Source organism: Hyperoodon ampullatus (genome assembly GCF_949752795.1).
Source record: "Hyperoodon ampullatus genome assembly, chromosome: 3".
NCBI classification, from domain to species: Eukaryota; Metazoa; Chordata; class Mammalia; order Artiodactyla; family Ziphiidae; genus Hyperoodon; species Hyperoodon ampullatus.
The window spans coordinates 69,323,740-69,350,083 of NC_136916.1; positions in this window are offsets into that span (position 1 = coordinate 69,323,740).

The following is a 26,344-nucleotide window of genomic DNA, read 5'->3' on the forward strand; positions in this document are numbered from 1 at the left end:
CAAAGCAGAAATAGAGTCACAGATGTAGAAAACAAACTTATGGTTACCAAAGAGGTAGGGGTTTCGGATGAATTGGGAGATTGGGATTGAAAAATATACACTATTATGTATAAAATAGATAACTAATGAAAACCTACTTTATAGCACAGGAAACTCTACTCAGTGCTCTGTGGTGACCTAAATTGGAAGGAAATCTAAAAAAGAGAGGATATATGTATATGTATAACAGATTTACTTTGCTGCACAGCAGAAACTAACACTACATTGTAAAGCAACTATACTCCAATAAAATTAATTTTTTAAAATGCAAAAAAAAGAATAAAATAAAAATGGTTTATATAGAAACAGACATGCCTTCAGAATTAAATATAATACAAGCATAATTTTTTAGACCTAAGTTTAGTAGTGAAGCAAGCTTATGTTATCTCTACTAGATGTTTAAGATAATAAACTATCTATGAAACGTCAAGTAAATCTATAAAACTATGAAATTATGTAAATTTGCAGCAGAATGAGAGTGTGTGGTAGTCAATGAAAACATGCTGAATTCCTAGTTTTTTTTCTGTAAAAAGAAAGATGGATAATGGTTAAAATTCTAATCAATATTTGTAAATGACTATGGTAAGAATGGTAAAGGAAAATGGATGGTACCACTGGTAAAGAAAAAATAAAACCTCTGTATGCAAAGAAAGATACATTTTTGATAAGGAAAGATAGAAAGGATGTGTTTTTGTTAAAGGTAGAATAGAGTAAGTTTGCCCTTAACCCGAATGATTGGTTGTTCCAGAATGAGAAAAAGGAAAAACAGTAATAATAAAAAAAAAAACTAAACGGATATTTAAAAATAAAAATATGTTTTAGAATGTTTTTGGGGAAGAACTCTTTAAACAGAAATGTTATCTTGTTTGGTCAGATTTGGCAAAGACTGGATAAATTTATTTATAAGGTTTAAAAAAAACAAACAAAAAAAAAACAGCCTTAGGGTAAATAGTGTACGAATGCAAACCTAGAACTTGGTTCTCTCTCTACTAAAAAACAAACGTTTCTTAGATTAATACTCTACTATTAATAAGAAAGAGTAAAAAAAAGCTTTCCTTTATATTTAAATATTCTGCCTCGGAAACTGAGACTTTGTTTCTGTAAATATTGTCCTATGCTTCATGTTTTCTTTATCAAGGCTTTGATTGCTTAAGAAAACAGAGTCTTGTCAACATTAAAAGAGCTAGACTTTTATAACTATGTAACTTTCTGTATTTGCCTTTGAATTTTTTTTAAATGTAACTTTGCTTAAATAGATAACTAATAATTTTTTACAGTGATCCTATTTATTTAAGTGTTTGATTTTTGACAACTCCCTCCCCCCCAAAAAAAATGAAAATGCAAATTTTTTGAGCTCAAAGTAATATTGAGATTTCCCAGAGAGTCCCTGAAAAATCTCAAAGCATTTGTCTCTCCATTATAAAAGGGAGATGCTAAACTAATTAAGTTTATTTGCATATAAAATATGCAGAACTGTCAAATAAGAAGTGATGATAAAACCTTGTCGACTCTGTGTGTGTGTGGATATATTTTACTAATATATGTATTGCAGAAATTACATTAAGTTCATAGAAATTTGTCAGTATGCGCATTGCTTCCACTGCTGAGGGCCCCCTTTGATGAACATTCACTCAGGAAACATATATCTTCTTTTTTTTTAATTTTTTTTGACCATTGAGAAAAGTCCATTCAAATACCTCTCCACAATTTTATTGTCATCAATTTTCCAATCATGTTTCTCTCAAGTTCCTGATCATCAACCCAAAGTATTGGCCACAGCCCATGAATTAGTATATAAGCCATTTCTGTCCATTTTTCCTTCAAAACAAAGTATACAGCCATGTGCACTGCTCAAATTTCTGCCCACTGAGATGACTGCCCTTTACCCCTGTCTTACAAAATGTCCATAGAATCACTGTGGTACTCCAGCTCTCTACTTCTGAGTGGTGAAACTATGTCATAAAGACCCATAATTAAACCAGGCCTGCGTTTCTTCTTCTTTTGTCAACAGATCAAAGGGTTTTCTCCATAAGTTCTCTCCCCCAACTACAGGTTATACCTTTAAAATGTGCCCAAGTCCTGCCACGTATATACCACTTTTATTTCCAGATGCAGTACTTCAGTGCCCTCTCAACTATATTATTTATTGGGTCAGTTACCACCCAGTTCATACTGGTCAGTTCTTATCACATAGTAACTTTGTGGCCCATGGTCAAGTAATCAGTCTCTGGTAGGCTCACATACAACTGAGAATTTTTTCTCAAAAGCATAGTAGATATATGAAGATAATAGCAGGACCTTGCTCCAAATTTCTAACCACCTGACCTGTGATTCACCTATCAGTGCTGAAAAAAGCTGCCAAAAATTCTACCTGCCAATGAAATTTCTAGAACCATTATGTTTGTTGGAATATATGGCACAAGTCAAAAGCAGCTTACACAAAAGTCTGGACCTCTTGCAGACCCTTCTCTTTCTCTGGCTCCCACTTAAATCCAGCAGCTTTTCAAGTCACTACATAAGTAGATGTAAATCACACATCCAAATGCAGAATATGTCTCCTTGAAAATCCAAAGAGGCCCACAGAACATTGCTCCTTTTACTTGGTTGCCAGGTGCAAAAACTTATCCTTCACCTTAAAAGGGATACCTGGACAATCCCCACACCAGTGGACCTGTCGAAATTTTACCAAGGTAAAAGTCCTTAATTTTAATTACATATGGAATAAAACCTCTCTAATCACTACTAACTGATCAATGATTTATTGGTGAGTCCAACTACTAAACCGTTGCTCTAGAAATGATCTTTGAAGCTAGTAGGAGCATACTGTGATTCTTAAGGCTTTGGAAATGCTCTTGAACCTGAATTAAGGTCCTAGACAAGCAGAGGTTGGGTTAGAGTCCTAGGTTTCACAGATACAAAAATGTTACATGCCACAGAAATAATTTTATTTATCAAATCAACTGTCATTAGAATTATAGCAATGGACATTTTAAGTTATTTGTCATTCACACAGTGATTATTTGACTTTGATATTTTTCTGAAAGTAATTACAATCAGCTATAGTCAAGAATGTTTCATGCTGCCATCATGGTAATAACTTTGAGACCTCGCTTCTAGACTGAGAAAATTTTACAAAATAAATGAATAAGCTGATGAATTCATAAAACTGCTAACCCAAGATCTAACAAAACAAGAAATAATTACCTGGGTCTGAAAGAACTGATGAGAACCGCTGTAATTTTTGATGAATTTGTTGGAAACATTGCTGGGTTTTAATACTTGTTTTCAAGATTAAAGGAAATCATTTATTAAGCTATGTGTAACTTACAACAATTTGATTAAGTGTACCTTTGTGAACAAAAATGCCACAGTTACTTTTTCTTCCTACTTGATCTTCCAGAATTTGAAAACACTTAGTGTGTATTCCTTACTTTTATGTAAAGAAAATCATTTACATAAGTTAAATAAGAATGTGCTCTCTTTGTAACAGAATATGATTGGAAACATTGATTATATTGCCAAGGCTTTAATGTCACTATGATATTAATGTGCATTGAATCAGATATGACTAGACAGCCCTACAAAAACTTAAGTCAACTTTAAGAAGCTAATATGCATAAATACCCCTATAGAAAAAAAACTATCTTTTAGGGTTTGCCACCTTACAGGCAGAAAGGAAGTTCACTTTTTTCTGTCATGCCCAGGAATCTCAGAATATTTTGGGGATCCCTAGAAGAGAGGAAAACAAATCTATAGGTTTTACAAACAAAATCTAGCATCAAGTTTTTTTGTTTGGTTTTCTATCAGGGAGATGATTTGAAAAGTCCAATCCCAGATTCCTTATGAATAGTTCCAGCAAAGCAAATTCAAGAGATCTATGTGGTCGGTCTTTCTTGCTGTGCTTATGTAAATAATCACACCAAGTTTAATGGGTCTAGATTTATTTTGTATATAAATTAGTTTTACTTTGATTACCTCTGATTAAATGGTGGTGAGTGTAGAGAGAGAAATTATGTTTCAATGGGAAATTGTAATGTACCCTTTTGGATTTCACATTGCAAAATTTTCCCATCTCTACCAAAGCCTGCTTTTTTCTACTTTCTTCCAAAACCTGACTATAACTCTTCAAAGTAGTATTTCTATTTTTTCTGTCTTTTGCATAGAGAACTAAAATTGCTCTTTTAATAAAAGCTGCAAGCAGAAGCTGATATAATATAAACACAAAGGAATTTAGCACAACAAATTATATATGAGCAAACTTTGTATCTGCTGTTGTATGTGTACCTCAGATAGTTCACTGGAAAACCCAATTTCAACACCACAGACATTTGAACTAGGGAAACCAATGGATTATCACTGCTGTCCACAACGAATATATAAAAATGCTTTAAACCCTAATTAAGGTATCCTAATTTCTCAAATCATAAACTAAGTTTTTAACATTAATCTTTGTTTTCTTTTATTTTCATAGAAACCCCCCTCATTAAATGTCAAATGGCTAGCACCATAAAGCATACCTTCTACTACCAAGTCTTAGCATATCATTAAAAAAAAAAGCTGCTGATAACAGGAAATCAAGAGGGCAGAGTAGAGGGACATGGAGCTCACTTTCTCCCACAAATACTTCAAAAATACATCTATATGTGGAACAATTCTCACAGAATATCTACTGAAAGCTTGCAGAAGATCTCACACAACCAATGCTGCAAGAAAGATCCCCACATAACCTGGTAGGACAAAGGGGAAAAGGAGAAGAAGAGGAATCAGGATGGAACCTGTTTCCTTGGGAGGGAGCTGTGAAAGAGGAAAGTTTCCTTCACCATGGGAACCTCCTTCACTGGCTAGGAGGTCTGCTGGGACAGATAGGGAGCTTCAGAGGCTGGGGAGGAGAGCATGGTATCTAGCCTGTAGCCCCACAGTGTAGAAAGAAACCAGCTAGTCCTGACCACATTACCACACTTCCCAGCTGACCACATCACCACACTTCGCAGCCTGAGATGTGTGCCTGCTGCGGTGTGCAGTGACTAGGTGCTGAAACTCAGGCTTCATTGAGCAGACTTGGGGTTAGGAATTTGTTTCACCATGAGGAGACAAACCAAAGGGCCTGGAGTATGGCCCCTGCTGCAACTGGGGGCCTGCACAAGAGGGAGAAGATGCCCACCATAGGAGTGGGCAAGAGAGGAAAGGAGAGGTGTGGGTCCACCATAGCAGACTTGTCAGTGTGCTCACAGTGGGGTATGGCTCCAGCCACCAAGTGTTCTGTGAACTTCATGGGTTCACACACACACAGGTGGGGCTGAAATCTGAGCCAATCACTAGCAACCCCACTGTGGTGCTGGGCTTCAGCTCAGGTAGATCCTCCCTCTGGTGAATTTTGGGACAAGGGAAAAGCATGAGTGCCTCAGGGCCAACTGAGCAGTTTATCTGCAGGTTCAGGAGACACAACTCCCATGAATTTACACATTGGAAGATTTGCAAGCATGCATGTCCATCTAAGGGACCTCTGAGCCAATAATCAGAGCCCACAGGCAGAGGCAGCCACCAAGGGCAGTGCTAGCAACAGTGACATTTGTGGGTATGCACAACAGATGGCAGATGGCATCATAAAATTGCACATCCCCGTGGACAACTCCTGGGGAAGAACATGCACAGCTCCATACCCAATGGGAGTGGTACAGTCCTGCTTACCTCACACTGCAGCTCAGAAACAGATTTGAGGGCTTCTACTTCAACAACTGGGGAGTAGACCCTGTCCCACACAAGGCTGTGACAATCACAGAACAAAGAAGCAGTCCCACCCAACATCCAGTGTAGACATTGGTCACCACAACACCAAATACACCCACTATCAAGGGGACAAGGGAAGTACACCACAAGGAAAGACATGGCAAACATCCATACGAAAAAGAGCCATCCCACCAAAAGTATCAGACTCAAGCAGACTACACAGGGACACTCTCACATAAAAACAGTCCTTCAAGACCACAGTAGATAATTGTTTTTCCTAAACTCATAGAGTCAGAGAAATAAAAGAAAAATGAAAAAGCAGAGGATCTACTCCCAATTAAAAGAACAAGAGAAATCATCTGAAAGGAAAAACAGATGGACCTCTTCAATCTACCCGAACCCAAGTTCAAAAAGGAGGTAATAAAAATGTTGAAGGAATTAAGAAAAGCTATAAATAGAAATGTGGGTCACTGTAGCAAGGAACTAGGAACTATAAAGAAGAGCCAATCAAAATTAGACAACTCAGTTTCCAAGAAGAAAACTGAGCTAAAGGCAATAAGTAGCAAACTAAATAACACAGAGGAATGAATAGTGATCTGGAAGATAGAATAAGAGAAATCACCCAATCAGAACATCACACAAAAAGACAAATTTTTAAAATGAAAGCCATATACGAGACCTATAGGATAATATAAAGTGTGCCAATCTACACACAATAGGAATCCCAGAAGGAGAAGAAAGAGAAAAGAGTATCAAAAAAGCATTTGAAGAAATTATGACTGAAAACTTCCCAAACCTAAAGAAGGAAACAGATATCCAGGCACAGAAAATACAGAGGGTTCCAAACAAGATAAATCCAAACAGACCTACTCCAAGATATACACAATTAAAATGGCAAAATTAAAGAGAGGATTCTAAAGGCATCAAGAAAAAAACAAAAACGTCAGTTACAAAGGAACCCTGATAAGGCTATAGCTGATTTCTCTCTATAAACTCTACTGGCCACAAGAGAGTGCCAAGATATATTCAAAGCCCTGAAAGGGAAAAACCTGCAACTTAGGATACTCTACCTAGCAAGATTACCATTTAGAATAGAAGGAGAGATGAAGAATTTCTCAGAGAAGCAAAAACTAAAAGAATATGTTAATACTAAGCCTATCTTAGAAGAAATATTGAATGGTCTTCTCTAAATAGAAAAGAAGCAAAAATCTACAGGAAAAGGGAATGTTATTATATATAATCAATTAAATAAGCCAGTACATTGATTTAAAAAAATAATAATAATCAAAAATTATGTGAAAGCAATTATAACTACAATCAACAGCAAAAAGGCAAACATGAAGATGTAAACAGGATATCAAAATTACAAAATGTGGAGGAGAGGAATAAGAAAATGTGGATCTTTTTGAATGTGTTTGAGCTTATATGACTACCAGACTAAAGCAAGTAGATATAGTTACAGGTTAACATATTTGAAAACCAGGGAAACTACAAATCAAAAACATACAATAGATTCACAAAAACCAAAAAGAAAAGAAACCTAGCATGATGAAAAAGAAAATCATCACACCAAAAAAGGAAACACAAAGAGAAGAAAGGAACAAAGAAAAAATAATCAACTGGAAGACAAGGTTTAAAATGGCAATAAATGCCTACTTATCAATAATTACTTTAAATGCCAGTGTACTAAATACTCAGATCAAAAGACATAGTGTGGCAGATTGGATAATAAAAAGAGAATCTACAATATACTGCCTACAGGAGACCCACATTAGGGTAAAATACACTTACAGATTGAAAGTAAGTGTTTGAAAAAGATATTTCACACAAATGGAAATTACAAAAAAGTGGGGATAGCAATACTCATTCAGACAAAATATACTTTAAAACAAAGGCCAAAGAAGGATGTTATATCACAATAAAAGGGTCAGTAAAAGAAGAGGATGTCACCCTTGTTAACATATATACACCCAATATAGGAACACCTAAATATATATAACAAATACTAACAGTCATAAAGGGAGAAATTGATGTGAATACAATAATAGTAACAAATTCTACCAAGTCACTGACATCAGTGGATACATCATTGACAGAAAGTTAATTATACAACAGAGATACTAAATGACACAATAAAACAGTTGAACTTAATTGATATCTACAGTGCACTACATCCAAAAAATAAGAACAAACAAACAGAATACATATTCTTTTCAAGCACACATGGAACATTCTCTGTGATAGACCACATACTAGTGCAAAAAACAAGCCTCAACAAATATAAGAGGATAGAAATTATTTCAAGCATTTTTTCTGACCACAATGGCATTAAACTAGAAATCAACCACAGAAAGAGAAAAGAGGAAAAAAACAATTACATGGAAACCAAAAATCATGCTACTAAAAGACAATGTGTCAATGATGAAATCAAAGAGACAAGTTTAAAAATACCTAAAGGCGAATGAAAAGGAAAACACAACCATAGAAAATCTATGGGATGCAGCAAAAGCAATTCTAAGAGTGAAGTTCATAGCAATATAGGCCTTCCTCAAGAAACAAGAAAAATCTCAAATAAACAATTTAACCTACCATCTAAAAGAATTAGAAAAAGAACAACAATCAAAACCCAAAATCAGAAGAAGGAAGAAAATAATAAAGATTGGAAATAAATGAAATAGACATTAAAAACAATAGAAAAAATCAATAAATTTAAGAGCTGGTATTTGTTTTTCTCTTTCTGACATACTTCACCCTGCATGACAGTCTAAAAGCAATTATACTCCAATAAAGATGTTTAAAAAACAACTAGGAGCTGTTTTTTTTGAAAGAATAGTCAAAATTGACAAACTTCTGGCCAGGCTCACCAGAAGAAAAGAGAGAGGACCAAAATAAGAAAAAAAAAGAGGAGAAATAAAAAATCGATACTGCAGAACTACAAAACACCATTGGAAAATCTTATGAACTGTTAAATGTAAACAAAACAGACAACCTACAAGAAATGAACAAGATTCTAGAAACAGCCTGCTGAATCTATATCAAGAAGAAACATGATTTGAACAAACTGATAACTAGATGTGAAATGGAATCTGTAGAAAAATGAACAAACAAACAAAACTACTGCAAACAAAATCCACATATTTTGGCTGGATGACTTCACTAGGGAGTTCTACAAAAAGAAGAAATTCATACAAAGAAGTTCTTCCAATACTTTTCAAAATCTTCCAAAAACAGAAGAGGAGGGAACACTCCCAAAGACTTTCTATGAAGCCACAATCACCCTGATACCAAAACCAGACAAAGACACTACCAAAAAAAGAAAATTACAGTCCTATAACTTGCATGCATATAGACTCAAAAATCCTCAACAAAATATTACTCAACTGAATCCAACAACACATAAAGAGAATCATACACTGTGATCAACTGGGATTCATTCCAGTGTCACAAGGATGGCTCAACATATGCAAATCAAACAATGCAAGACACCACTTCAAAAAGAGAAAAGAAAAAAATGTGATCACCTCAATAGATGCAGAAGTAGCATTTGATAAAATTAAATCTGTTCATGATAAAAAAATAACTTGCCAAAGTGAGTATAGAGGAAACATAACTCAAGATAATAAAAGTTATGTATGGCAATCCCACAGCCAGCATAATGTTAAATGGTGAAAAGATGAAAGACTTCTCACAAAATTTTGGAATAAGACAAGAATGTCCACTCTCACCACTTCTCTTCAACACAGTATTGGAAGAGCTAGCCACAACAATCACACAAAAAAGAAATAAAAGTATCCAAGTTGGAAGGGAAGAGGTAAAATTGTCACTAATACAGATGACATGATACTCTATATAGAAAACCCTAAGGACTCTATACAAAATCTATTAGAACTTATAAATTTGGCAAGGTAACAGGATACAAGATAAATATATAGAAATCCGTTGTATTTCTTTACACAGCAATGAAATATCGGAAAGAGAAAGTTAAAAAAACAACCTCATTTAAAAATCATATAAAAAATACCTAGGAATAAGCCTAATCAACTAGATGAAAGACTCATATGCTAAGAAATATAAAACATTGATAAAGAGAATCAAAGATGATTCAAGGAAATGGAAAAATATCCCATGCTTTTGTATTAAAAGAATGAATATTGCTAAAATGGCCATACTACCCAAAGCAATTCACAGACTTGATGCAATCCCTATCAAATTACCCATGACATTTTTCACAGAACTAGAACAAATAATACTAAAATTTGTATGCAGCCACAAAAGACCCAGAATTGTCAAATCAATCCTGAGGAAAAAGAACAAAATTAGTGGTATAACCTTTCCCGACTTCAGACTACTCTACAAAGCTACAGTAACCTAAACAGCATTGTACTGGCACAAAAACAGACATATGGATCAATGGAATAAAATAGAAAAAACAGAGATAAACCCACACATTTATGGTCAATTAGTCTTTGAGAAAGGAAGCAAGAATGTACAATGGAGAAAAAATAATCTCTTTAGCAAGTGGCGCTGGGAAAGCGGGACAGCTGCATGCAAATCAATGAAGTTAGAAAACTCTCTCACATCATGCATAAAAGTAAACCCAAAATAGCTTAAAGACTTAAATATAAATATGAGGCCATAAATATGTAGAAGTGAACACAGGCAAAACATTCTCTGACATAAATCATAGCAATGTTTTCTTAGGTAAGTCTCCAAAGGCTAAATTTAAAAAAGCAAAAATAAACAAAAAGGACCTAATCAAACTTATATGCTTTTGCATAGCAAAGGAAACCATAAACAAATGAAAAGACAATCTACAGAATGGAAAGAAATGTTTGCAAATAATGCGACTGATAAGGGCTTAATTTCCAAAATATAAAAACAGCTCACAAAACATATCAAGAAACAAAAAAATCCAATCAAAAAATTGAGCAGATGACCTAAATAGACATTTCTCCAAAGAAGACATACAGATGGCAAAAAGTCCCATGAAAAGATGCTTAACATCGCTAATTATTAGAGGAATGCAAATCAAAATTACAATGAGGTGCCACCTCACACTTGTCAGAGCGGTCATCAACAAAAAGTCTATAAATAATAAATGTTGGAGAGGGTGTGGAGAAAAGAGTACCCTCCTACACTCTTGTTGGGAATGTAAATTGATTAAGCAACTATGGAAAACACAATAGAGGTTCCCCTAAAAACTAAAACTAGAGCTACCATGTGATCCAGTAATCCTACCCCTGGGTATATATCCAGAAGAGACAAAAGCTAAAGTTCATAAAGAAACATGAACCTCAATGTTCATAGCAATACTATTTGCAATAGCCAAAACATGGAAGAAACCTAAGTATCCATCAACACTTGGTTGATGAATGGATAAAGATGTGAGATATATATATATATATATATATATATATATATATATATACAAACACACACACACACATATACATATATATATATACACACATATATACCCATGCACACATTAGAATGTTACACAGCAATAAAATAAATAAAATAATGCAATTTGCAGCAACATGGATGGACTTAGAGATTGTCATACTAGGTGAAGTAAGTCAGACAGAGAAAATAAAATATTATATGATATCACTTATATGTGGAATTGAAAGACAGAATACAAATGGAGAGTGATAAAACGGTGGAGTAGAACATGAGGCCAACCTCCTCCCACACATAAATCAAAAATACGTCTATATGTGGAATGACTCTCACAGAACATTTACTGAATGCTGGCAGAAGACCTCAGATTCACTTAAAAAATCCAGTATATGGGTCAAAAAAATCTATTTGTGAATGTAATGATAAACACAATGAACAGCAAAAGGATGAACATGAAGATGTAAAAGAGGACATTAAAATCATAAAATGTGGGAAAGTAAGAAAATGTATATTCTTTTTTTTTAAATGTTTGAGCCTATATGACTATCAGTCTAAAGCAAGCAGGTATAGGAAGGGTATAGCATGCTTGAAAAACAGGGTAACCACAAATCAAAAACATACAGTAGTCACAAAAACCACAAAGAGAACACAAGCATAAAATAAAAGGAAATCATCAAACCCTGGAAAGGAAAACAAAAAGAAAGGAACAAAGAAGAAACATAGAATCAACTGGAAAACAAGGTTTAGAATTGCAATAAACACATTGCATATAAAAAATTACCTTAAATGTCAATGGACTAAATTCTCTGATCAAAAGATGTAGAGTGGTGGACTGGATAAAGAACAAGAGTCTACAATATACTGCCTACAAGAGACATACTTTAGGGCAAATGACCCACATAGACAGAAAATGAGGGGATGGAAAAAGGTATTTAGTGCAGATGGAAATGACAAGAAAGTGGGGGTCTAAATACTTATATCAGAAAAAATAGACTTTAAAACAAAGGGCAAAGTAAGACAAAGAAGGACACCATATAGTGACAAAAAGATCAATACAAGAAGATTTTACTCTTGTCAAAATATATGCACATGATATAGGAGCACACAAATACATAAAACAAATACTAACAGACATAAAGGGAGAAACTGATGGGAATACAATAATAGTAAGAGACTTTAACACCCCACTCACATCAATGGACAGATCTTCTAGACAGAAAATAAATAAGGCAACAGAGATCCTAAATGATACAATACAACAGTTAGACTTAATTGATACTTTCAGGACAAAAAAAAATAGAATACATATTCTTTTCAAGTGCACCTGGAGCATTCTAGAGAGTTGATCACATACTAGGGCACAAAGCAAACCTCAACAAATTTAAGAGTACTGAAATTATTTCAAGCATCTTCTCTGACTACAACACCATGAAACTAGAAATAAACCACAGAAAAAGAAATGAGAGAGAAAAAAAGGATTACATAGAAACTAAACAACATGCTACTAAAAAAACAATTGGTCAAAAATGAAATCAAAGTAGAAATTTTAAAATATCATGAAACAAATGACAAGGAAAACACAACCATAGAAAAATCTATGGGATGCACAGGAGGAAGAACCACCCACCACCCTGAGAACATTTAGTCTTGAAGGCCAGCAGGGCTTGAGTGCAGGAGCTTCACAAGGCTGCAGGACTCCACTGTTGGAGGGCTCACATAAGGTCTTACATGCACTGGGACCCAGCAGAGAGCAGTACCTCCATAGGAACCTGGGCTAGACCTACCTAGAGGTCTTGGAGTGTATCTTGAGGACAGAGTTAGCTATTGCTCACTGTGGGGGTAAGAGCACTGGTAGCAGAGGGCCCAAGGAATATTAATTATGTGAGCTCCCTTGGAAGTCCCCATTTTGGCACCAAGACCCAGCCCCACCCAACAACCTGAACGCTCCAGTGTTGGAATGCCTCCGGCCAAACAACCAGCAAGAAAGGAACACAGCCCCACCCATCAGTAGACAGGCGGCCTAAAGTCATACTAAGCTCACAGGCAACTAAAAACACACACTATGACACTACTCTGTCCACCAGAAGGACAAGATCCAGCTCCACACACCATAGGGCAGGCACCAGTCTACCACAAGCACGCCTGGGCAAGCCCCTGGAACAACCTCATCCACCAAGAGGCAGACACCATAAGCAAGAGGAGCTATAATCTTGCAGCCTACAGAAAGGAGACCACAAAAAAGTAAGTTAGAAAAAATGAACAGCAAAGAAATGTGTGACAGATGAAGGAGGAAGATAAAAAACCCACAGGAACATGGAAGTAAAGAGCAGATAGACAATTTACCTGAAAAACTTGATCCAAAATCTCGGAAAAAGAATGAAGGCACAGACCAAGAAGATAAAGAAACATTTAACAAAGAGTTAGAAGATTTAAAGGACAAACAGATGACAAACACAATAACTGCAATGAAAAAATACCCTAGAAGGATTTAATAGCAAAATAAATGAGGCAGAAAACGAAAAAGTGAGCTGGAAGACAGAGTGACGGAAATCATTGCCACAGAACACAATAAAGAAAATAGAATGAAAAGAAATGAGGACAGTGTCAGAGATTCTGGGACAACATTAAAGAGTCCAACATTCACATTATAGGGGTCCCAGAAGAAGAGAAAGAGAAAGGGCCTGAGAAAATATTTGAAGAGATTATAGTTGAAAACTTCCCTAACATGGGAAAGGAAATAGTCACCCAAGTCCAGGAAGCACAGAGAGTCCATACAGGATAAACCCAAGGAGAAACATGCTGAGACACATATTAATCAAACTAACAAAAATTAAATACAAAGGAAAAATATTAAAAGCAACAAGGGAAAATCAACAAATAAAATAAAATGGAATACCCATAAGGTTATCAGCTGATTGTTCAGCAGAAACTCTGAAAGGCAGAAGGGAGTGGCATGATATATTTAAAGTGATGAAAGGATACTCTACCTAACAAGGCTCTCATTCATATTTGAAGGAGAAATCAAAAGATTTAGAGACAAGCAAAAGCAAAGAGAATTCAGAACCACTAAACTAGCTTTACAACAAATGCTAAAGGAACTTCTCTAGGAGGGATTTAAAAAAAAGGTCACAACTAGAAATAAGAAAATCACAAATTGGAGAATGTGTCCTGACTTCCGGGTAAGATGGCGGAAGAGTAAGACGCGGAGATCACCTTCCTCCCAATGGATACACCAGAAATACAGCTACACGTGGAACAACTCCTACAGAACACATACTGAACGCTGGCAGAAGACCCCAGACCTCCCAAAAGGCAAGAAACTCCCCACATACCTGGGTAGGGCAAAGCGGAGAGATTCCCGCAAAGAGGAGCAGTGCCGAGCGGCACTCACCAGCCCGAGAGGCTTGTCTGCTCGCCCGCCGGGGCAGGCGGCGCTGGAAGCTGAGGCTCGGGCTTCGGTCAGAGCGCAGGGAGAGGACTGGGGCTGGCGGCGAGAACTCAGCCTGAAGGGGGCTAATGTGCCACAGCTAGTCGGGAGGGAGTCCGGGAAAACTCTGGAGCTGCCGAAGAGGCAAGAGACTTTTTCTTCCCTCTTGGTTTCCTGGTGCGCGAGGAGAGGGGATTAAGAGCGCTGCTTAAAGGGGATCCACAGACGGGCGCGAATCGCGGCTGAAAGCGCGGAGCCCAGAGACGGGCGTGGGACGCTGGGGCTGCTGCTGCCGCCGCCAAGAAGCCTGTGTGCGAGCGCAAGTCACTGTCCACACCGCCCTTCCGGGAGCCTGTTCAGCCCGCCACCGCCGGGGTCCCGGGATCCAGGGGCAGCTTCCCTGGGAGAACGCACAGCGCGCCTCGCGCTGGTGCAACGTCACGCCGACCTCTGCCACTGCAGGCTCGCCCCGCACTCCGTGCCCCTCCCTCCCACCCGGCCTGAGTGAGCCAGAGTCCCCGAAGAGGCTGCTCCTTAACCCTGACCTGTCTGAGCGAAGAACAGACGCCCTCTGGCGACCTACACGCAGAGGCGGGGCCAAATCCAAAGCTGAGACCCAGGTGAAGAAGAGAAAGGGAAACCTCTCCCAGCAGCCTCAGAAGCAGTGGATTAAAGCTCCACAATCAACTTGATGTACTCTGCATCTGTGGAATACATGAATAGACAACAAATTATCCCAAATTGAGGAGCCAGGAGTAAGTGCTGTGCCTCTGAGGTGGGAGAGCCAACTTAAGGACACTGGTCCACAAGAGACCTCCCAGCTCCACATAATATCAAACGGCGAAAATCTTCCAGAGATCTCCATCTCAACACCAGCACCCAGCTTCACTCAACGACCAGCAAGCTACAGTGCTGGACACCCTATGCCAAACAACTAGCAAGACAGGAACACAAGACCACCCATTAGCAGAGAGGTGGCCTAAAATCATAAAAAGCCCGCAGACACCCCAAAACACACCACCAGACGCGGACCTGCCCACCAGAAAGACAAGATCCAGCCTCATCAACCAGAACACAGGCACTAGTCCCCACCACCAGGAAGCCTACACAACCCACTAAACGAACCTTAGCCACTGGGGACAGGCACCAAAAACAACGGGAATTACGAACCTGCAGCCTGCAAAAAGGAGACCCCAAACACAGTAACATAAGCAAAATGAGAAGACAGAAAAACACACAGCAGGAGAAGGAGCAAGATAAAAACCCAACAGACCTAACAAATGAAGAGGTAATAGGCAGTCTACCTGAAAAAGAATTCAGAATAATGATGGTAAAGATGATGCAAGATTCTATTTCCCAGATCCAAAATCTTGGAAATAGAATAGACAAAATGCAAGAAACAGTTAACAAGGACCTAGAAGAACTAAAGATGAATCAAGCATCGATTAAAAACACAATAAATGAAATAAAAAATACTCTAGATGGGATCAATAGCAGAATAACTGAAGCAGAAGAACGGATAAGTGAGGTGGAAGATAAAATAGTGGAAATAACTGCTGCAGAGCAAAATAAAGAAAAAAGAATGAAAAGAACAGAGGACAGTCTCAGAGACCTCTGGGACAACATTAAACGCACCAACATTCGAATTATAGGGGTTCCAGAAGAAGAAGAGTGAAAGAAAGGGACTGAGAAAATATTTGAAGAGATTATAGTTGAAAACTTCCCTAATATGGGAAAGGAAATAGTTAATCAAGTCCAAGAGGCACAGAGAGTCCCATACAGAATAAATCCAAGGAGAAATACGCCAAGACACATATTAATCAAACTGTCAAAAATTAAACACAAAGAAATCATATTAAAAGCAGCAAGGCAAAAACAACAAATAACACACAAGGGAATCCCCAGCAGGATAACAGCTGATCTCTCAGCAGAAACTCTACAAGCCAGGAGGGAGTGGCAGGACATACTTAAAGTGATGAAGGACAGAAACCTGCAACCAAGATTACTCTACCCAGCAAGGATCTCATTCAGATTTGATGGAGAAATTAAAACGTTTACAGACAAGCAAAAGCTGAGAGAGTTCAGCACCACCAAACCAGCTTTACAACAAATGCTAAAGGAACTTCTCTAGGCAAGAAACACAACAGAAGGAAAAGACCTACAATAACGAACCCAAAACAATTAAGAAAATGGGAATAGGAACATACATATCGATAATTACCTTAAATGTAAATGGACTAAATGCTCCCACCAAAAGACACAGATTGGCTGAATGGATACAAAAACAAGACCCATATATATGCTGTCTACAAGAGACCCACTTCAGACCTAGAGACACATACAGATTGAAAGTAAGGGGATGGAAAAAGATATTCCATGCAAATGGAAACCAAAAGAAAGCTGGAGTAGCAATTCTCATATCAGACAAAATAGACTTTAAAATAAAGACTACTAGAAGAGACAAAGAAGGACACTACATAATGATCAAGGGATCGATCCAAGAAGAAGATATAACAATTGTAAATATTTATGCACCCAACATAGGAGCACCTCAATACATAAGGCAAATACTAACAGCCATAAAAGGAGAAATTGATAGTAACACAATCATAGTAGGGGACTTTAACACCCCACTTTCACCAATGGACAGATCATCCAAAATGAAAATAAATAAGGAAACACAAGCTTTAAATGATACATTAAACAAGATGGACTTAATTGATATTTATAGGACATTCCATCCAAAAACAACAGAATACACATTTTTCTAAAGTGCTCATGGAACATTCTCCAGGATAGATCATATCTTGGTCACAAATCAAGCCTTGGTAAATTTAAGAAAATTGAAATTGTATCAAGTATCTTTTCCGACCACAATGCTATGAGACTAGATATCAATTACAGGAAAAGAGCTATAAAAAATACAAACACATGGAGACTAAACAATACACTACTTAATAACGAAGTGATCACTGAAGAAATCAAAGAGGAAATTTAAAAATACCTAGAAACAAATGACAATGGAGACTCGATGACCCAAAACATATGGGATGCAGCAAAAGCAGTTCTAAGAGGGAATTTTATAGCAATACAACCCCACCTTAAGAAACAGGAAACATCTCGAATAAACAACCTAACCCTGCACCTAAAGCAATTAGAGAAAGAAGAACAAAAACATCCCAAAGTTAGCAGAAGGAAAGAAATCATAAAAATCAGATCAGAAATAAATGAAAAAGAATTGAAGGAAATGATAACAAAGATCAATAAAACTAAAAGCTGGTTCATCGAGAAGATAAACAAAATTGATAAACCATTAGCCAGACTCATCAAGAAAAAAAGGGAGAAGACTCAAATCAATAGAATTAGAAATGAAAAAGGAGAAGTAACAACTGACACTGCAGAAATACAAAAGATCATGAGAGATTATTACAAGCAATTCTATGCCAATAAAATGGACAACCTGGAAGAAATGGACAAATTCTTAGAAATGCACAACTTGCCAAGACTGAATCAGGAAGACATAAAAATATGAACAGACCAATCACAAGCACTGAAATTGAAACTGTGATAAAAAATCTTCCAACAAACAAAAGCCCAGGACCAGATGGCTTCACAGGCGAATTCTATCAATCATTTAGAGAAGAGCTAACACCTATCCTTCTCAAACTCTTCCAATATATAGAAGAGGGAGGAAGACTCCCAAACTCATTCTACGAGGCCACCATCACCTTGATACCAAAACCAGACAAGGATGTCACAAAGAAAGAAAACTACAGGCCAATATCACTGATGAACATAGATGCAAAAATCCTCAACAAAATACTAGCAAACAGAATCCAACAGCACATTAAAAGGATCATACACCATGATCAAGTGGGGTTTATTCCAGGAATGCAAGGATTCTTCAATATATGCAAATCAATCAACGTGATACACCATATTAACAAATTGAAGGAGAAAAACCATATGATCATCTCAATAGATGCAGAGAAAGCTTTCGACAAAATTCAACACCCATTTATGATAAAAACCCTGCAGAAAGTAGGCATAGAGGGAACTTTCCTCAACATAATAAAGGCAATATATGACAAACCCACAGCCAGCATCGTCCTCAATGGTGAAAAACTTAAACCATTTCCACTGAGATCAGGAACAAGACAAGGTTGCCCACTCTCACCACTCTTATTCACATTGTTTTGGAAGTTTTAGCCACAGCAATCAGAGAAGAAAAGGAAATAAAAGGAATCCAAATTGGAAAAGAAGAAGTAAAGCTGTCACTGTTTGCAGATGACATGATACTATACATAGAGAATCCTAAAGATGCTACCAGAAAACTACTAGAGCTAATCAATGAATTTGGTAAAGTTGCAGGATACAAAATTAATGCACAGAAATCTGTGGCATTCCTATATACTAATGATGAAAAATCTGAAAGTGAAATCAAGGAAACACTCCCATTTACCACTGCAACAAAAAGAATAAAATATCTAGGAATAAACCTACCTAAGGAGACAAAAGACCTGTATGCAGAAAATTATAAGACACTGATGAAAGAAATTAAAGATGATACAAATAGATGGAGAGATGTACCATGTTCTTGGATTGGAAGAATCAACATTGTGAAAATGACTCTACTACCCAAAGCAATCTACAGATTCAATGCAATCCCTATCAAACTACCACTGGCATTTTTCACAGAACTAGAACAAAAAATTTCACAATTTGTATGGAAACACAAAAGACCCCGAATAGCCAAAGCAATCTTGAGAACGAAAAATGGAGCTGGAGGAATCAGGCTCCCTGACTTCAGACTATACTACAAAGCTACAGTAATCAAGACAGTATGGTACTGGCACAAAAACAGAAAGATAGATCAATGGAACAGGATAGAAAGCCCAGAGATAAACCCACGGACATATGGTCACCTTATCTTTGATAAAGGAGGCAGGAATGTACAGCGGAGAAAGGACAGTCTCTTCAATAAGTGGTGGTGGGAAAACTGGACAGGGACATGTAAAAGTATGAGATTAGATCACTCCCTAACACCATACACAAAAATAAGCTCAAAATGGATTAAAGACCTAAATGTAAGGCCAGACACTATCAAACTCTTAGAGGAAAACATAGGCAGAACACTCTATGACATAAATCACAGCAAGATCCTTTTTGACCCACCTCCTAGAGAAATGGAAATAAAGACAAAAATAAACTCATGGGACCTAATGAAACTTAAAAGCTTTTGCACAGCAAAGGAAACCATAAACAAGACCAAAAGACAACCCTCAGAATGGGAGAAAATATTTGCAAATGAAGCAACTGACAAAGGATTAATCTCCAAAATTTATAAGCAGCTCATGCAGCTCAATAACAAAAAAACAAACAACCCAATCCAAAAATGGGCAGAAGACCTAAATAGACATTTCTCCACAGAAGATATACAGACTGCCAACAAACACATGAAAGGATGCTCAACATCTTTACTCATTAGAGAAATGCAAATCAAAACTACAATGAAATATCATCTCACACCAGTCAGAATGGCCATCATCAAAAAATCTAGAAACAATAAATGCTGGAGAGGGTGTGGAAAAAAGGGAACCCTCTTGCACTGCTGGTGGGAATGTGAATTGGTACAGCCACTATGGAGAACGGTATGGAGGTTCCTTAAAAAACTACAAATAGAACTACCATATGACCCAGCAATCCCACTACTGGGCATATACCCTGAGAAAACCATAATTCAAAAAGAGACATGTACCAAAATGTTCATAGCAGCCCTATTTACGATAGCCCGGAGATGGAAACAACCTAAGTGTCCATCATCGGATGAATGGGTAAAGAAGATGTGGCACATATATACAATGTAATATTACTCAGCCATAAAAAGAAATGAAATTGAGCTATTTGTAATGAGGTGGATGGACCTAGAGTCTGTCATACAGAGTGAAGTAAGTCAGAAAGAGAAAGACAAATACTGTATGCTGACACATATATATGGAATTTAAGAAAAAAAATGTCATGAAGAACATAGGGGTAAGACAGAAATAAAGACACAGACCTACTTGAGAATGGACTTGAGGATATGGGGAGGGGGAAGGGTAAGCTGTGAGAAAGCGAAAGAGAGGCATGGACATATATACACCACCAAACGTAAGGTAGATAGATAGTGGGAAGCAGCCGCAGAGCACAGGGAGATCAGCTCGGTGCTTTGTGACTGCCTGGAGGGGTGGGATGGGGAGGGTGGGAGGGAGGGAGATGCATGAGGGAAGGGATATGGGAACAGATGTATATGTATGACTGATTCACTTTGTTATAAAGCAGAAACTAATAAAAAAATTAATTAATTAATTAATTTTTAAAAAAAAGAAAAGAAAATCACAAATTGGAAATCACAAAGGCAAACATACAGTAAAACTAGGAAATCATCCACACAAGTATGAAAAATAAGCAATCATGAGGATAGTACAAATGCAGGAAATGGGAATTGCATTTGAAAGTAAGATACAAGCAACTTAAAAGAACATTGTTTATATATAGACCCCTATATCAAAACCTCATGTGAAATTCAAACCAAAACATTACAATAGATACGACACAAAACAGAAAAAGCAACCCAAACACAACACTAAAAATAGATATCAAACCACAAGAGAAGAAAAGAAAAAGGAAGGGAAGAAAAACGACCTATAAAAACAAACAGAAACCAATTAAGAAAATGACAATAGGAACATATATATCCATAATTACCTTAAGTGTAAATGGATTAAATGCTCCAAGCAAAAGACATAGACAGGCTGAATGGGTACACAAACAAGACTCGTGTGTATGTTGAGAACAAGAGACCCACTTCAGACCTAGAGACATGTACAGACTGAAAATGAGGAAATGGAAAATTAAATTCCATGCAAATGGAAATGAAAAGAAAACTGGAGTAGCAAAACTCATATCAGACAATATAGAAATTGAAATAAAGACAATTACAAGAGCCAAGGAAGGCCACTACATAATGATCAAGGGATCAATTCAAGAAGAAGATATAACAATTGTCAATATATGTGACCCAACATAGGAGCACCTCAATATATAAGGTAAATATTAACAGGGATGAAAGAATAAATAGTAACACAATATTAGTGGGGGACATTAAAACCCCACTTATACCAATGGACAGATCATCCAGACAGAAAATCAATAAGGAAACACAAGCCTTAAATGACATATTAGAACAGAGAGACTTAACTGATATTAATAGGACATTCCATCCAAAAGCAGCAGAATACATTTCATTCTCAAGTGCACACAGAACATTCTCCAGGATAGATCATGTCTTTGGTCACAAATCAAGCCTTGGTAAGTTTAAGAAAATTGAAATCATATCAAACATCCTTTGCAAAGACAACACTATAATATTAGAAATAAATTACAGGAAAAAAAATGTAAGAAACACAAACACATGGAGGTTAAATAATATGTTACTAAACAAACAATGGGGGGCTTCCCTGGTGGCGCAGTGGTTGAGAGTCTGCCTGCCAATGCAGGGGACGCGGGTTTGTGCCCCAGTCCGGGAAGATTCCACATGCCGCGGAGCGGCTGGGCCTGTGAGCCATGGCCGCTGAGCCTGTGCGTCCGGAGCCTGTGCTTTGCAACGGGAGAGGCCACAACAGTGAGAGGCCCGCATACCACAAAAAAAAAAAAAAACAATGGGTCACTGAAGAAATCAAAGCAGAAATCAAAAAATACCTAGAGAAAAGTGATTACATAAACATGATGATCCAAAACCTATGGGACACAGCCAAAGCAGTTCTAAGAGGGAAGATTATAGTAATACAATCTTACCTCAGAAACCAAAACAAAACTTAAATAAACAACCTTACCTTACACCTAAAGCAACTAGAAAAAGAACAAAAAACCCCAAAGTTAGTAGAAGGAAAAAATCATAAAGATCAGGGCAGAAATAAATAAAATAGAGACAAAGAAAATAATAACAAAGATCAATAAAACTAGCATCTGTTTCTTTAGAAGGTAAACAAAATTGATAAAACTTAAGCCAGGCTCACCAAGGAAAAATGAGGGAGGACTCAAATCAACAAATTTAGAAAGGAAAAAGAAGTTATAATGGATACCATAGAAATACAAAAGATCATAAGAGATTACTACAAGGAAATATACACCAATAAAATGGACAACCTAGAAGAAATGGACAAATTCTTAGAAAGGTAAAACGTTCCAAGTTTGAATCAAGAAGAAATAGAAAATATAAACAGACAAATCACAAGTTCTGAAATTGGAACAATGACTTTAAAACTTCCAACAAACAAAAGTCCAGAAGCAGATAGCTTCACAGGCAGATTCAATCAAACATTTAGAGAAGAGTTTTCACCTACACTTCTAAAACTTTTCCAAAAAATATCAGAGGAAGGAACACTCCTAAGCTCATTCTACAAGACCACCATCACCCTGATACCAATATCAGACAAAGATATCACAAAAAAAGAAAATTACAGTCCAATACAACTCATGAACGTAGATGCAAACATTCTCAACAAAATACTAGCAAACCGAATCCAACAGCACATTAAAAGGATCATACACCATGATCAAGTGGGATTTATCCCAGGGATGCAAGAATTCTTCAATGTGTGCAAATCAATCCATGTGATACACCACATTAACAAAGTGAAGAATAAAAACCACATGATCATTTCAATAGATGCAGAAAACTCTTTTGACAAAATTCAACACCATTTATGATAAAAACTCTTCAGAAAGTGGGCGTAGAGGGAACATACCTCAACAAAATAAAGGTCATACATGATAAACCCACAGCAAACATCATTCTCAATAGTGAAAAACTGAAAGCACTTCCTCTAAGATCAGGAACCCACTCTTGCCACTTTTATTCAACATAGTTTTGGCAGTCCTACCCATGACAATCAGAGAAGAAACAGAAATAAAAGGAATCCAAATTGGAAAAGAAGAAGTAAAAATGTCACTCTTGGCTTCCCTGGTGGCGCAGTGGTTGAGAGTCCGCCTGCCGATGCAGGGGACACGGGTTCGTGCCCTTGTCTGGGAGGATCCCACATGCTGCAGAGCGGCTAGGCCTGTGAGCCATGGCCGCTGAGACTGTGCGTCTGGAGCCTGCGCTCCGCAAGGGGAGAGGCCACAACTGTGAGAGGCCTGCGTAGCGCAAAAAAAAATAAAAAATAAAAAAAAATGTCACTCTTTGCCATTGTCCTGAAAATCCTAAAGGTGTTACCAGAAAACTACTAAAGCTCATCAATTAATTGGGTAAGGTTGCAGGATACTAAATTAATACACAGAAATCTCTTGTATTCCATAAGTAAAAATGAATGGTCAGAAAGAAATTAAGGAAACAATCCCATTTAACTTTGCATCAAAAAGAATAAAATACCTAGGAATAAACCTACCTATGGAGGCAAAAGGTCTCTACTGAGAAAATGATAAGATACTGATGAAAGAAATAAAAGATGACACAAACAGATGGAGAGATACACCATGTTCTTGGATTGGAAGAATCAATACTGTGAAAATGACTATACTACCCAAAGTGATCTACAGATACAATGCAATCCCCATCAAATAACCAATGGCATTTTTCACAGAATCAGGACAAAATAGATTATAATTTGTATGGAAACACAAAAGACCCCGAATAGCTGAAGCAATCTTGAGAAAGAAAAACAGAGCTGGAGGCATTAGGCTCCCTGACTTCAGACTATACTAAAAAGCTACAGTCATTTAAACAGTATTGTACTGGCACAAATACAAAATATAGATTGATGGAACAGGATAGGAAGCCCAAAGATAAACCTACACACCTATGGTCACCTAAACTATGGTGAAGAAGACAATAATACACAATGGAGAAGAGGGTCTCTTCAATAAGTGGAGCTGGGAAAACTGGACAGCTACATGAAAAAGAATGAAATTAGAACACTCTGTATCATCATACACAAAAAGAAACTCAAAATGGATTAAATACATAAATGTAAGACCAGATACTCTAAAACGCTTAGAGGAAAACATAGGCAGAACACACTTTGACATAAATCACAGCAAGATCTTTTGTGATCCACCTCCAAGAGTAATAAAAATTAAAACAAATATAAACAAATGAGATCTAATTAAACTTAAAGCTTTTTCACTGTAAAGGAAACCATAAACAGATGAAAAGAGAACCCTTAAAATGGGAGAAAATATTTGAAAATTAAAGAACTGACAAGGGATTACTCTCCAAAATATACAAATAGCAAATGCAGCTCAATATCAAAAAAGAAATAACCTATTCAAAAGAATGGGTAAAAGATCTAAATAGACATTTCTCCAAAGAAGACATACAGATAGCCAAAAGCACATGAAAAAAGCTAAACATCACTAATTAGTAGAGAAATGCAAATCAAACCTACAATGAGGTAACACCTCACACTGGTCATAATGGCCACCATCAAAAAATCTACAAACAGTAAATTCTGGAGAGGGTGTGGAGAAAAGGGAAAACTCATACACTGTTGGTGTGAATGCAAAGTGTTACAGCCACTATGGAGAACAGTATGGGGGTTCTTTAAAAAACTGAAAATAGAGCTACCATATGATCTAGCAATCCCACTCTTGGGTATATATCCAAATTAGGCCATAATTTAAAATATACATGTACTCCAAAGTTCAATGAAGCACTTTTTACAATAGCCAGGACATGGAATCAACCTAAATGCCCATCAACAGAGGAACTGATAAAGAAGATATGGTACATATATACAATGGAATATTACTCAGCCATATAAAAGAACAAAATAGTGCCATTTATAGAGACGTGAATGGACCTAGAGATGGTCATACAGAGGTGAAGTAAGTCAGACAGAGAAAGACAAATATTGTATGATATGCTTATATGTGGAATCTAAAAAATAAACTTTTTACAAAACAGATGTAGAAAACAAACTTATGGTTACGAGAGATTAAGGACGGAGAGGGCTTAATTGGGAGATTGGGGTTGACATATACACACTACTATATATAAACTAGATAACTAATAAAAACCTGCTTTATAACACAAGGAACACTACTTAATACTCTGTAATGGCCTATATGGGAAAAGAATATAAAAAAAAGAAAGAGTGGATGTATGTATATGCATAACTGATTCACTTTTGTCTACACCTGACACTAGCACAGCATTGCAAATCAACTATTCTCCAATAAAAATTTTTAAAAAGAATAGAAAAATCTCAAATAAACAACCTAACCTACCCCCAGAAAGAATTAGAAAAAGAACAAACAAAACCCAAAATCAGCAGAATGAAGGAAATTATAAAGATCTGAGAGGAAATAAATAAGATAGAGATTTTATAAAATCAGAAAGGATCAATAAAATCAAAAGATGTTCTGTTGAAAAGAAAAACAAATTCAACAAACCTCTAACCAGGCTCACCAAGAAGAAAAGAGAGAGGACCCAAACTTTAAAACAAAACAAAACAAAAAAAAATGAAAGAGGAGAAACAAAAACTGAGACCAGAGAAATACAAAAAATCATAAGAGAATACTATGAACAGTTATATGCCAACAAATTGGACAGCATAGAAGAAATGGACCAATTTCTAGAAAGAAAATGTTGGTCACGACTGAGACAAGAGGGAAAACATATGAACAGACCAATCAGTAGAAATGAAATAGAACCTATGAGAAAAATAGCTCCCTGCAAACAAATTCCAGGACCAGCTGGCTTCACTG